The sequence below is a fragment of the Atractosteus spatula genome, chromosome 5 (assembly GCF_055471065.1).
Source record: "Atractosteus spatula isolate fAtrSpa1 chromosome 5, fAtrSpa1.hap1, whole genome shotgun sequence".
In the NCBI taxonomy this organism is placed as follows: domain Eukaryota; kingdom Metazoa; phylum Chordata; class Actinopteri; order Semionotiformes; family Lepisosteidae; genus Atractosteus; species Atractosteus spatula.
Genome location: NC_142710.1, coordinates 3,182,978 through 3,195,660, shown reverse-complemented (window position 1 = coordinate 3,195,660; position 12,683 = coordinate 3,182,978). Strand labels below are relative to the sequence as shown.

At 45.6% G+C, this 12,683-nt stretch overlaps 1 non-coding gene across 1 annotated transcript; it reads right to left on the bottom strand.

The window, feature by feature from the left end:
• Positions 1 to 5,641: 5,641 nt before the first annotated feature.
• On the bottom strand, positions 5,642 to 5,714 carry trnar-ccu (transfer RNA arginine (anticodon CCU)). Its single transcript has one exon. It is a non-coding gene; the product is annotated as a tRNA-Arg (tRNA).
• Between the last annotated feature and the right edge of the window lie 6,969 nt (positions 5,715 to 12,683).

Genomic DNA, 12,683 nt, shown 5'->3' with positions numbered 1-12,683 from the left:
AGCTCAGTTGGTTAGAGCGTGGTGCTAATAACGCTCAGGTCGTGGGTTTGATCCCCTTACGGGCCACTGTTTCACCTTTTATAAAACAGACACCTCTCTTTCTCAATTCACAGATGCAGAATTATACATCCTGCGTTGTTAATGAGAAGTTAAAAAATCAAAAAAATCTAAGACAGGCTTGTCACAAAGACGTGTAAATCTTCTTTAGAGACTGTGAGAAAGTCCTGAGCAGGTGTGCTAGGCTGTGAAAGAGCATGTTTAATGTAGACAGAACCCGGTCATCACTTCAACTTGAACTTGAACTTTATTGCCATATGTAACCGGCACTGGTACAATGGAATTCTTACTTACAGAAAGTCTCTCGATTGTAAAACAAGTGTAAAAAACAAAACAAAGTGCAAACAGTGCATCAAGACAATATACAAACAAACAGTAGACAATGTACAAGTAAACATGTCGACAGTTTGAATGTAAACAATACAGACGTGTAAACAATGACTGGAGATGTGCAATAAATAAGAAATCATAATGAGGTAGATGGTGATGGTGTAGGTGTGGTCCGAGGGGGATGGCTAAATGTGTTCGCCAATCTCACTGCTTGTGGATAGAAGCTATTGAAGAATCTAGTGGTAAGTGTCCGTTATCTCTTATATCTCTTGCCTGAGGGCAGTGGGGTGAAGAGCTCATGCCCGGGGTGCTGACTGTCCTCTGTGATGGCCAGAATTCTACCACGGCAGCGGTCCTCATAGAGCTGTTTAATCTCGGTGAGACCGCAGCCGATGATCTTCTGGGCCATATTGACCATTCTCTGCAGTGCCTTTCTTTCTCGCGAAGAGGTGTTGCCATACCACACGGTGATCCCGTTGGTGAGGATGCTCTCGATGGTGCAGCGGTAGAAGTTCACCAACACATGTATTGGCATCCCCCATCGCTTGAGGCACCTCAAGAAATAAAGGCGCTGCTGAGCCTTCTTCATGATAGAGTCAGTGTTCACAGTCCAGGTTAGATCTTTAGAGATGTGAATTCCCAAAAACCTAAAGCTGGTGACTGTTTCCACTTCCGTTCCATCAATACTGAGTGGGCTGTGAGTGTGTGGCCTGTGTCTCCGAAAGTCCACTATTAGCTCTTTCGTTTTCTTTACGTTCAAGTCCAGGTTCTTGCTATGACACCACCTAAGCAGCTGTACGACTTCATCCCTGTAAGTGGACTCGTCATCATCACCGATCAGTCCTATTATAGTGCTGTCATCTGCAAACTTAATGATGCGGTTGTTGCTGTGTCTTGCTGTGCAGTCGTGAGTGAACAGGGAGTACAACCTTGGACTCAGACAGCAGCCTTGTGGGGTTCCAGTGCTCGGGGTGAGTGGTGTTGATGTTTTATTGCCTATCCGCACCACCTGTGGTCTCTCGATAAGAAAGTCCAGCAGCCAATTGCAGACAGAGTTGCACAGACCTAGTCCCCTGAGCTTTGTCACCAGTTGACTGGGTATGATGGAATTGAATGCTGAACTGTAGTCCACAAACAGCATTCTCACATACGAGTTCTTAGTGTCCAGGTGTTCCAAGGCTGTATGCAGAGCCAGGGAGACAGCATCATCAACTGATCTGTTGTTCTGGTAGGCGAACTGCAAGGGGTCCAGGGACTCTGTGATGGAGGAGTTGATGTGTGACATCACCAGCTTCTCCAGGCATTTCATCACCACAGATGTTAATGCTACTGGTCGGTAATCATTCAGGCATGTCACTTTTGCCTTTTTGGGGAGTGGAACAATAGTGTTTTTTTAAAGCAGGTGGGGACCATGGACTGTGACAGGGAGGAGTTAAAGATGTCCGTAAACACTGTGGTCAGCTGGGCTGCACATGTCCTCAGGACGCGAGGTGGTATCCCATCAGGCCCTGCAGCCTTACGGATTTTCACTCTGCTCACAGTCTTCTGCACGTCCTGCTCTGAGAGTTTCAGAACAAACTCGCCCTGCACACTTGGGGTCTTCTCAGCATTGCCCGTGTTCAGAGCATCAAAGCGGGCATAGAAATGGTTCAGCTCGTCAGGCAGGGATGTGTTGTTTGTGTCAATCTCCTGGCTGCAGCCCTTGTAGCCTGTGATTGACTGTAATCCCTGCCACAGCCTCCGGGTGTCAGCGCACTGCGTTTCAAGCCGCACTCTGTAGCTCCGTTTGGCGCGTTTTATGGCTTCCTCTAATGCATACCGTGATTTCCTGTACAGCTCTTTGTCCCCCGATTTGAACGCGGTGGATCTATCTTTTATTTTATTGCGAATTGCATTGTTGAACCACGGGTTCTGATTGGGAAATGACCTAATTTTCATTTCTGGTACACAAATGTCGGTGCAGTATTTAATATAGCTGGTGACCGCGTCCGTATACTCATTTAAATCTGTGTCGGGAGCTCTGAATGCGTCTCAGTCTGTACTATCAAAGCAGTCTATTAACCTGCTTTCCGCCTCCTCAGACCAACAACGCACTGACCTGTTCGCAATGGGGGAGGTCTTCAGCTTCTGTTTGTACTCAGGAAGCAACAGGAGAGCAATGTGGTCCGACTTACCGAAACTCGGTTTAGGAAGCGCTTTGTATGCTCCTTTTATTGTTGTGTAGCAGTGGTCCAAAATATTGCCTCCTCTTGTCGGTACAGTGACATGCTGGATGTAATCACTGAGCGCGGTGTAGTAGTGCCGAGTGATCACTGTGTTGAAGTTAAAGTCTAAAGTGCTCGTGGAGCGTTAGATGTTGGTGAAACGATTATCTTCATTTAACCTGTTTTTCTACTGTTTATCATCTTTAAATCCACTTAATATGGAATATTAAGATGAAAGTTTGTAACTATAAGGAATTGTTTGCAGCTGAAAATAATACGATATTTGCAATATTATCATACTGTGTATAGCCGGCAGTGGCGGCTAAAAATGAGGAAAATACACAGCAGTATTTCACCTTCTTCTTAAACATTTTTTTGCTTATAAAACCCAGCGCATCTAAGACAGATTTGAATGCCGGAGTCTCGCTGTATTTCTAGTCGCAGTGTGATACTCGAGGACCGTAGTGGGGTCCTGGTGGCTGATGGGATCAGCTGGCAGAGGAGTTACCAGTTAGGATGGCCGAGCGCTCTAAGGTGTTGCATTCAGGTCGTAGTCTTCCCTGGAGGCGTGGGTTTGAATCCCACTCCTGACACACAGCTTTTCTTTATCGATTATAGAAATAGCTAATTAATCGGGCAAAGAGCAGGTTCGAGTGGAAATGATGCGGGAATGAGTTCTGGAGAAGGTAAGGCTGTGTGTGTAGTTGTGGCTGAGTGGTTAAGGCGATGGAGTAGAAATCTATGGCGGTCTCACTGTGCAGTTCAAGCCTGCTAACTACATGATGCTTTATGGTAAATTCAAATAATGTCTCTGTTAACATTTAAATTCCTATCTGACTGGGTTGCATGTCTGTCGTATCATTTTATCTGACAGGGAATCTCTCTGTGTCACAGTTCTCGTCATTCGTGATCCTGCGCTTGAACTCGACCGGTTGCTGATAACGTCGGCTGACAGGTCTACTTCAGGGGAGAGCTGTGGGTACAGAGAGGTGCCTCAGTATTTTCTTTGAGAGGAATAAGGCGTCACTCAGAACGCGCGTCATTTCTCATCTCACAGCGCTGGTAGCGCAGCGCTGATTCACTGACCAAAGACCATCGCTAGGTGGCGCTCGTGGAGTGTTAGATAGTGATACTGACTCATGAACAGCACCCCCTATCCCCATGTACTGTCTGTCTAATAGTGCCGACAAAATCATATAAAAATAAAGAAAAATTTCACAACCCAAAGCAATGCTGTGAAAGGTGAGGGGGCCTCCTAGTGTGTAAAACACTTGGTTAGAGCATTGTGGGTGTTGTGCTTAAAAACCTATTAAGTCATGAATAAGACCCCCCTATTCCAGTAAATTACCTGTAGTGCTAACTTAAAAAACTTAAAAAAGAATAAAGTTTCACAAACCAAAGCAAGGATGTGAAAGGTCAGGGGGCCTGCCTAGTGTGTAAAACTCTTGGTTAGAGCATTGTGGGTGCTGTAGTTTAAATGCTATTGCCTCGTGAACAGCACCCCCCTATCCCAGTGCACAGTGCTACATTCCTTAAAACCACCACCAGAGATTCACTACGCAAAGCTGTGTCAGTCTTCTGTGTAAAAAAATCGGTTTGAACATCATGGGTGCTGTTTTTAAAAAGCTGTTGAGTAAAGAATGGGAATTTTCCTGCTGTCAGCAGTATTGTGAATATAGTTGACCCCTACTTGAATGAAAACAGGACATACAGAAAGGGTTTCAGAAATCAAACAAAGCTTTATTCCCGTGTTTACAGTCTGGGTAACTGGAGACTGTGCTGTTCTGTTTCCTATGGTCAGATACGGGTTTTTCGCAGTAAACTCCAGTGAGCAGTATTTCTCGCATTGTGAACGTCTGTATGTACACAGCTGTCCCCCAGTGTTCCACATGGTGCGTAATTGCGCATCAATCAAAACGCTGAGTGTCAGAAAAAAATAATGAGCTCACTGATGCATTTATGTAGAGGTTGTGATACTTTTCACAAGTCGTGAAAGTTGTGTGTAGTGTACCATTTCATCTGGGAGGGGATCCCTCTGTGTCACTCCTGACACACAGCTTTCCTCATGTTGCCGTGTCAGAGCACATCTGATCGACTGGTCTTCTCTCTTCTGGGGTGACGGGACTGTTCCTCAGAGAGACGCTCCCACCTGCGTCTGTTCTTCATCAAGAGCAGAAACAACAGAAACAGACTACAAACTGCAATTAACTACTTTCTGTTTTCCCAAACCGACTACTGTAACCCTCCACTCGCTGGGGTATCTAAATCCACAGTGAACAAACTCCAGTATGTCCAAAACTCAGCAGCCAGAATCCTGACCAGGTCTAATGCAAGTGATCACATTACTCCCGTCCTGGAGTCCTTGCACTGGTTTCCTGTCCAATTCCGTGTGGACTTTAAGATCCTTATGCTCACCTGTAAGACTCTGCATGGCTTGGCACAAATTGCAGTTTGTAGTCCGTAAACGGTACCAAAGCATTCGGTCCAAGTCTAACAGACTATGGAACAGCTTCTACCTCCAGACAATAAGACTGCTAAATAGCCAACCTGTAGCTCCTTAGCAAATCACCTGTAATTGCTACATGGACACACAATTCTCACTATATTCAGCATAACTGCACTACATGTATATACTGTATACACCATGGACACATAACAGCTCTACTCACATTGAGTTTTATTCAATTTCAAAATGTAACCTCAATTTTGTGATTTTTGTGTTTTTGTGAATTTTTGTGATTCTTGCAATTTTTGTGAGCTTGCAGAAAAAGACATTTCATTGCCAGTAACTACTGCTGCACGCCGTATTGTTGTGCATTTGATAAATAAACTTTGATTGGATTTGATTTGACCTCATATGAAGTGGATTCAAAACTCAAGTTCATAACAAGAGTCTACCAGGAGTGGGGATTGAACCCACGAGGACCTTTATTGTTGTGGTCATTCTATGAAGTGCTTTGAGAAGCCACTTTTAAAGGCACTATATAAAATAAAAATTATTAACATACACAGTCAAGTTGTTCACTCATCACAGAGCTCTTAAAAGGAAACACCCCAGGTGGGACTCGAACCCACAATCCCTGGCTTAGGAGGCCAGTGCCTTATCCATTAGGCCACTGGGGCCCATACTTCAAAAGTGATTCATTCAGGTCAGATGACAATTAATATGTTTCTGCTTCATCAATAATTCTTGTGAAATTACAGATTTTATTCAGTAATAAGTTTACTGTGACCCGAGATGGACTGGTGTCCAGTTCCGGTGTTGCAGGTGTCACCTTGTTGTTGCTTCATCGCCCATTCCTGTGGAAGTACAGATTGTAATGAGATGTTTTGTGAGATGTAACTGTGTGTGATTTTTGAAATGCAATTAATGATCGACAGTGACTGATGATCCGTTCCCGACACCCGAAGAAGGCTCCGCAGCCCAAACGTTGTGTCTTCTCTTTTCAGCAGGAATAAATGTTTACTTGTTCCCGTGATGTGTGATTATTGTTCCTGAAAACATCATTAACTGTGAAAGTTCCCCCTGAGAGTTTTGATCACTGCGTGTGAAAGAAAAGAAGAGCTCTTTCAGGTCCAATTCCGGATCGGAACCCCAGGCGAACTGAACCGACTGCTTCGGATCGGGACAGAGCCGGACGCTGCGGGTCGTTAGAACCGAGGGCGGGACTTCTATGGCGAACAGAAGAAAACCAAACCCACCGATCTTTCCACCAATTCAATAGTGAGGGACGTTCACTTATATACAAACAGCAGATCGACAACGTCAGAATCCTATATTAGTGTGTCCTGCATATTAAGTTACTAATTAAAAAAATAATGTCCAATAATAAAGAATAAAATGAGTTTATTTTTGAGTCAGATCTAGACTCAAGCAGGCGGCATGTTCTGGATTGCTGTTTCAGCTCTAACCGGAGACTGGAGTTTGTCTCATTTTCAATCACACATGAAATACTTTCACACACGAGGGGAAACAAGCCTGTGTGAGAAGTGTGGTTCGACCCCGTGCCTCTAGTGAAGACCGTCAATGGGATTAAAGACGAGCTTGTGCCCCGGTGCTCTTTTCAGAGGGGCTCCTTCCTGCACAGATTGCCGGTTGTTTAACATTTCACCATGGACGCATCAGTCTCATACTCTCAAGGTTGTGAGTTTGATCCCCACACGGGGCAGGGATGTAGTCCCTTTTACTCTTCTGACACAGGCGGCTCCTACACGAATGTTCTTGCCTACCTCGTGGAATGCGTGACCTTTCCAAGGGGGAAAAGCACAGCCCAGTGCTCGATCCGAGTCTCTGGGCTGTTTTTGTCCTTGTGCGTTTAACACAGAAGCACGTCTGACAGCAACAAATCAGACAGGATGCAGCAGGAGGCTGATTAGCTTGGTTTGTTAGAGTGTGGTGCTAATAACACTAGGATCATGGGTTTGATCCCTGTACGGGCCACTGTCTAACCTTTTATAAAACAGACACCTCTCTTTCTCAATTCACAGATGCAGAATTATACATCCTGCGTTGTTAATGAGAAGTTAAAAAATCAAAAAAATCTAAGACAGGCTTGTCACAATGACGTGTAAATCTTCTTAAGAGACTGTGAAAAAGTCCTGAGCAGGTGGGCCAGGCTGTGAAAGAGCATGTTTAATGTAGACAGAGCCCAGTCATCACTGAGCGAGGTGTATATAATATGGTCACAGTCACACGGAAATAATGTTCATATATTTAATGTTCATTTCAACATGAGCTGGAGCACAGCCACCATCCAGCCTTGTTAGTGCAGTAGGTAGTGCGTCAGTCTCATAATCTGAAGGTCGTGAGTTTGATTCTCACATGGGGCAGGGATCAGTGCCTTTTTGGGTTCTTCACAGATAGGGCATGAGACGTTCACTGTCACAAGTGTGTGTTCTTCACTTCCACGCCGAATACGAGGTGTTAAGTCCGCGATAAACAAGATTCGATTCCTCGCTATTATGCTCGGTGTCCACTCGCACATTTTTAAAATAATGATACATGAGAGCAGTGTCTCCACGACCGGATGTTGTAAACCAGCAGTCAGCCCGTCAGCTACAGCACCTGGCTATAACCTCATGACACTCGCTCTGCTGTGCTACTGAGGAGGGCTGGATATGTCTTGCTACAATAGAAAAAAAGACGGGTTCGTCCGGGATTTGAACCCCGGACCTCTCGCACCCAAAGCGAGAATCATTTAATCAATTAATAGTAAATTAAACACGAAGAGAGCAGGTTGGAGTGTAAATGATGCGGGAACGAGCCCGTGTTCGATACCCATCTCCCCTTTGGGAGGTAGTATTCACTACCAGTTTATGGGCGTCTTTACACATCCGAGAGCCAGTGAAAACACCATTTCCTCTCACATGGCCCGTGCTCTGTCGAAAGGACTTCTTAACGCGTTTTAAAACTCAAAACCGAAGCTGAAATAATCGTTTCCAAACGTGTTAGTAGCGTCTGTGGGGGAGCAGTAGCGGTACCACAGCTGGGAACACGTTCCTGAAGATAATCGAAATGAAAGCCAAATCCTGAACGATCAGCCCCGAGAGGAAACGTCTCCTGACAGGAAACAGAGCTCCCGCTCCTCGTTAGTATAGGGGTGAGTCTCCCCGCCTGTCCCGCGGGAGAACCATTTTAGAAGTTCATCCGAAGACGAAACAATTCCGTTATTTTCTGCAATTTCCACCAATAAAGAGAAGTGGAAGTAATTTTGATTTATTCATAGGTCGTCTTTTCATCATGATGTGTATTTCTGCATCAGTAGACTAGAAATAGTGGGTGTGTGAGAATGAGACTCACTGGCCTGTAACGGGATCAAACCCACAACCTTGGCGTTATTAGCACCACGCTCTAACCAGCTGAGCTAACCGGCTTCGCAAGTCAGCTATCTACCGCTGAGCTTTCCTACCTTTTGCTTTCTTAGTGAATCCGCTGGTGGTGATCGATATATAGAGAGAGAAATAGCAAATTAATCACGCAGAGAAATGTTGGGTTGGAAATGATGCGGGAACGAGCCTGGGTCAGTTCACGAGGAGTTGGGGATGTGTGTGTAGTCGTGGCCGAGTGGTTAAGGTGATGCACTAGAAATCCATTGGGGTCTCCCCATGCATGTTTGAATCCTGTTGACTACTTGTGTCTGTTTTTCCCTTATGTTAGATTCAAATAACATCAATTAACATTTGCATTCCTATCAGACTGGGCTGCACGTCTGTCCTATCTTTCTATCTGACAGGGAGTGTCTCTGTGTCACAGTTCTCGTCATTCGTGATCCTGCGCTTGAACTCGACCGGTTGCTGATCATGTCGGCTGACAGAGAGGCGCCTCAGGAACGACCATTCAAATCTCCATCTCCAACTAAACCCCATTCCTCTCTCCCTTTCAGCATCATCGCCACAAGACTCAACTGGACCAGGGCTCCCCAGTACCCGGGCTGGGGACCCCCTCTCTGCTCCCGAGCCCAGCAGGCAATTGGGGGCAACTCAGTCCTGCTACAGGAGACCTCCCTCCAGGACAGGCAGGCTGCAGTTAGACCTAGTGCTGGGGGACCACTCTGGGGGCGCTCTGGCCAACACCCCACACTGCAACAGGGCACTGGAGGACATGAGCTGCAGCCCCCTTCACCTAAAAAACCACCCTGTGGCTCAAGACACTGCGCACTGTCACACTCAAGAGACAGGACGGGACACCAGGTAACACTTGACCTTTGTTTATTTCCAACAATTAAATCAGCTGGGAACACAATCACATCAGGATTTAGAGTACAGGAGGAAAGCAAAGAGGCACACAGAACCAGTTTAATTACTTTCTAACTGCTCATTTTAAACCCCTTTGTTCCAATAAAATTATTTTTCTCCATAAAAGAGAAACTGATCGTCACTCCTCGACGTCTGTAGGCCCCTATGAGAAATCTGGTTAGTGGATTGTTTAACAATTTGAAATGATTCTTTCCGACGCCATTCTAAATGGATTTGAAAGATGTAATTGTGTGTCATTATTGAAATCTAGTTCACGATCAACAGTGACTCATGATGTTGGTTTCTGAAAATATTAGACTGTGACAGCTCCCCCTGAAAGTTTTGTACGCTGCCTGTGAAAGAATAGAACAGCTCTTTCAGGTCCGAGTCCGGCTCGGAACCCCAGGCGAACTGAACCGACTGCTTCGGATCGGGACAGAGCCGGAGGTGGGACTTCTGTGGTGAACAGAAGAAAACCAAACCCACCGATCTTTCAATAGTGAGGGACGTTCACTTATATACAAACAGCAGATCGACAAAGTCAGAATCCTACATTAGTGTGTCCTGCATATTAAGTTATATTAAGTTACTAATTAAAAAAAATAATGTCCAATAATAAAGGGGGGTGAGCTCAGCTGGTAGAGCGTCCTTCTGCCTCCTCCAGGAGTGAGTTTAGAGCTCTGTGTGCCGACAGGTCTCCTGTATCCACATTCGCTCCTTGCGGAGAGAGCGCTGTGCGATTGTTAAGCGTTCAACAGCCGCTCCTCCTGCTCATCTTCTCTTCGCATGAAGCGTGGCTCCGGCGTTCTCTGCTGAAATCTCATCTCCGCAGATCGGGAGTCGGAGGGCCAAGCGAGCCGCAGACATGTCGGTGGCTGACGAGGGCTCGCTACTGAGGCAGGGAGGCCACTTCAGCCAGAAGGACTTGTGCGAGGTGAGATCTCAAAGACGGACTCCCAACAGAATCAAGGAGAAAAAGTATTGGTGAGATCAAAAGGCGGATTCAATATCCAGCAGGGAGCATCGCTAGATTAGGGAACAGACGCTTGAAATCCCTGAGTGGCTCGTTTTCAAGAGCAGTGCCACGTTTGGCCTCGTTAGTGCAGTATGTAGCGTGTCAGTCTCATAACCTGAAGGTCGTGAGTTCGATCCTCACACGGGGCAGGACTGTGGTCTCTTTAGCTCTTCTGACAAGGGCAGCTCCTGTTCGCTCATACACTCGTGTTCTTACCTCCCTCGTGGAATGCGTGACCTTTCCAAGGGAGAAAAGCACAGCCGCATTAGCCGATCGGAGTCTCCAGGCTGTTTTTGTCCTTGTGCGTTTAGCACAGAAGCACGTCCGACAGCAACAGATCACACAGCTCATTAAGACTGGCCACATGTGTGCAGTATGTGCAGCAGTTTTTTCTCGAGTTTTGTGTTTTTTGTCATTTATTTGCTGCTAAATTTCGGTATAAAGTCAAATCAAACCGTCATTTTTCTACATGAAATGTATTCAGTTGCACAGTAAACAGAGACATCTATATCTACTGTACATGATTACAAGCACCTTGTGGCTCGTTGGTCTAGGGACATGATTCTTGCTTAGGGTGTTCAAATCCCAAAGCCAAAAAAAGGATCATACCCCTAGACCAACGAGCCATACAAAATCTTTCACCTCAAGTTTCACAGGTGTTCTTCACGCACAGAGACCGGAGACAGACCACTGCAGTGAGTGCAGTTGGTTCGACTGACCAACGAGCCTACCCTTCCCCTCTTTCCTGCCAAATCTGTCGCAGATGCGTTTGGTTTTTATGAGCCATCTGATGGGTGAAGTTCAGAAAAGGCAATTCAAGTTTAATTTATCTAAACCCGCGGGAACTTCTGAGACTCTACAGCTCTTGAAAGGAAACAGTGGGGCTGTTTCGCTACCTTTTGTGTTTGCTTAGTGAATCCGCTGGTGATTATCGGTATAGAGAGATAGAAATCTCAAAACTGAGCACGAAGAGAGCGGGTTGGAATGGAAATAACGCGGGAACGAGCCCGTGTCAGTTCGGGAGAAGGCGGGGCTGTGCGGGTAGTCGTGGCCGAGTGGTTAAGGTGATAGAGAGGTGCCTCAGTAATGGCCTGGAGAGGAACAAGGCGCCCCTCAGAACGCTCGTCATTTCTCATCACACAGCGCCGGTAGCGCAGCGCTGATTCACAGACCAAAGACCATCGCTATGTGGTGCTTGTGGAGGGGTAGATGTTGGTGAAAAGATTATCTTCATTTAATCTGTTTTCCTACTGTTTATCATCTTTAAATCCACTTTATATGGAATATTAAGATAAAATGTTGTAACTATAAGGAACAAGTAATTGGTTTATTCCGTGCTAAAAAAAGGAAGAAAGAAAACACAACGTTTCAGCCGTGGAGCCTTCTTCAGGTGTGAATATATAAGGAATTGTTATATAGGAATTGTTTGCCTTGTACTTTGGAAACTATTAGGAATTGTTTGCAGCTGAAAATATTATGATATTTGCAATATTATCATATTGTGTATAGCCAGCAGTGGTGGCTAAAAATGAGTAAAATACACAGCAGTATTTCAACTTCTTCATAACCATTTTTTTGCTTATCAAACCCAGCGCATCTGCGACAGATTTGAATGCCGGAGTCTCACTGTATTTCTAACACCAGTGTGATACTCGAGGAACGTAGTGGGGTCGCGGTGCCTCATGGGACCGGCTGGGAAAGACAGCAGCAGTCAGGATGGCCGAGCGGTCTAAGGTGTTGCATTCAGGTCACAATCTCCCCTGGAGATGTGGGTTCGAATTCCACTCCTGACACTCACAGCTTTCTTATCGGTATAAAATATAGAAATATAATAAATATATCACAGATATTTTCTCATCTTTTCTCCTTAGAGCGCCAGTGAAGGAAACACTAAGTACTGCACACCGAAAATGTTTCTACAGCATCTTGCGAGCTCAGCCCTGAGCACGAACTGCAGGAGCTGTGAATCAGAACATTTCAATTCATCTGATCAGTAAATTAATATGCAGGACCCGTTAATATAGGGTCTCTCCTGTTCGCACAGTATATAACTGAACGTCCCTCGCAATTTGAAAGAGACCGGATAAGGACACGGAGCTACTAACGCGATTCTCATTGCAAATAGTCCCGAGACAAGCGAGTCCAGGGGCTGCGGGTTTGGAGGTGAACGTGTCTCGTATTCTAAAGGCTTCTGCTTCTACTGATGAATGATAGAGCTTTGTGAGGAGATCCTTCAGACGATCAGGCGAACACGTCGCTTTTTCGGTCTCGTGTAGAAGCTACAGTTGTGTCAGCAGTGCGCTAAATGTAAGTGCATCTGTAGCGCTTCATTTCAGAGTGTT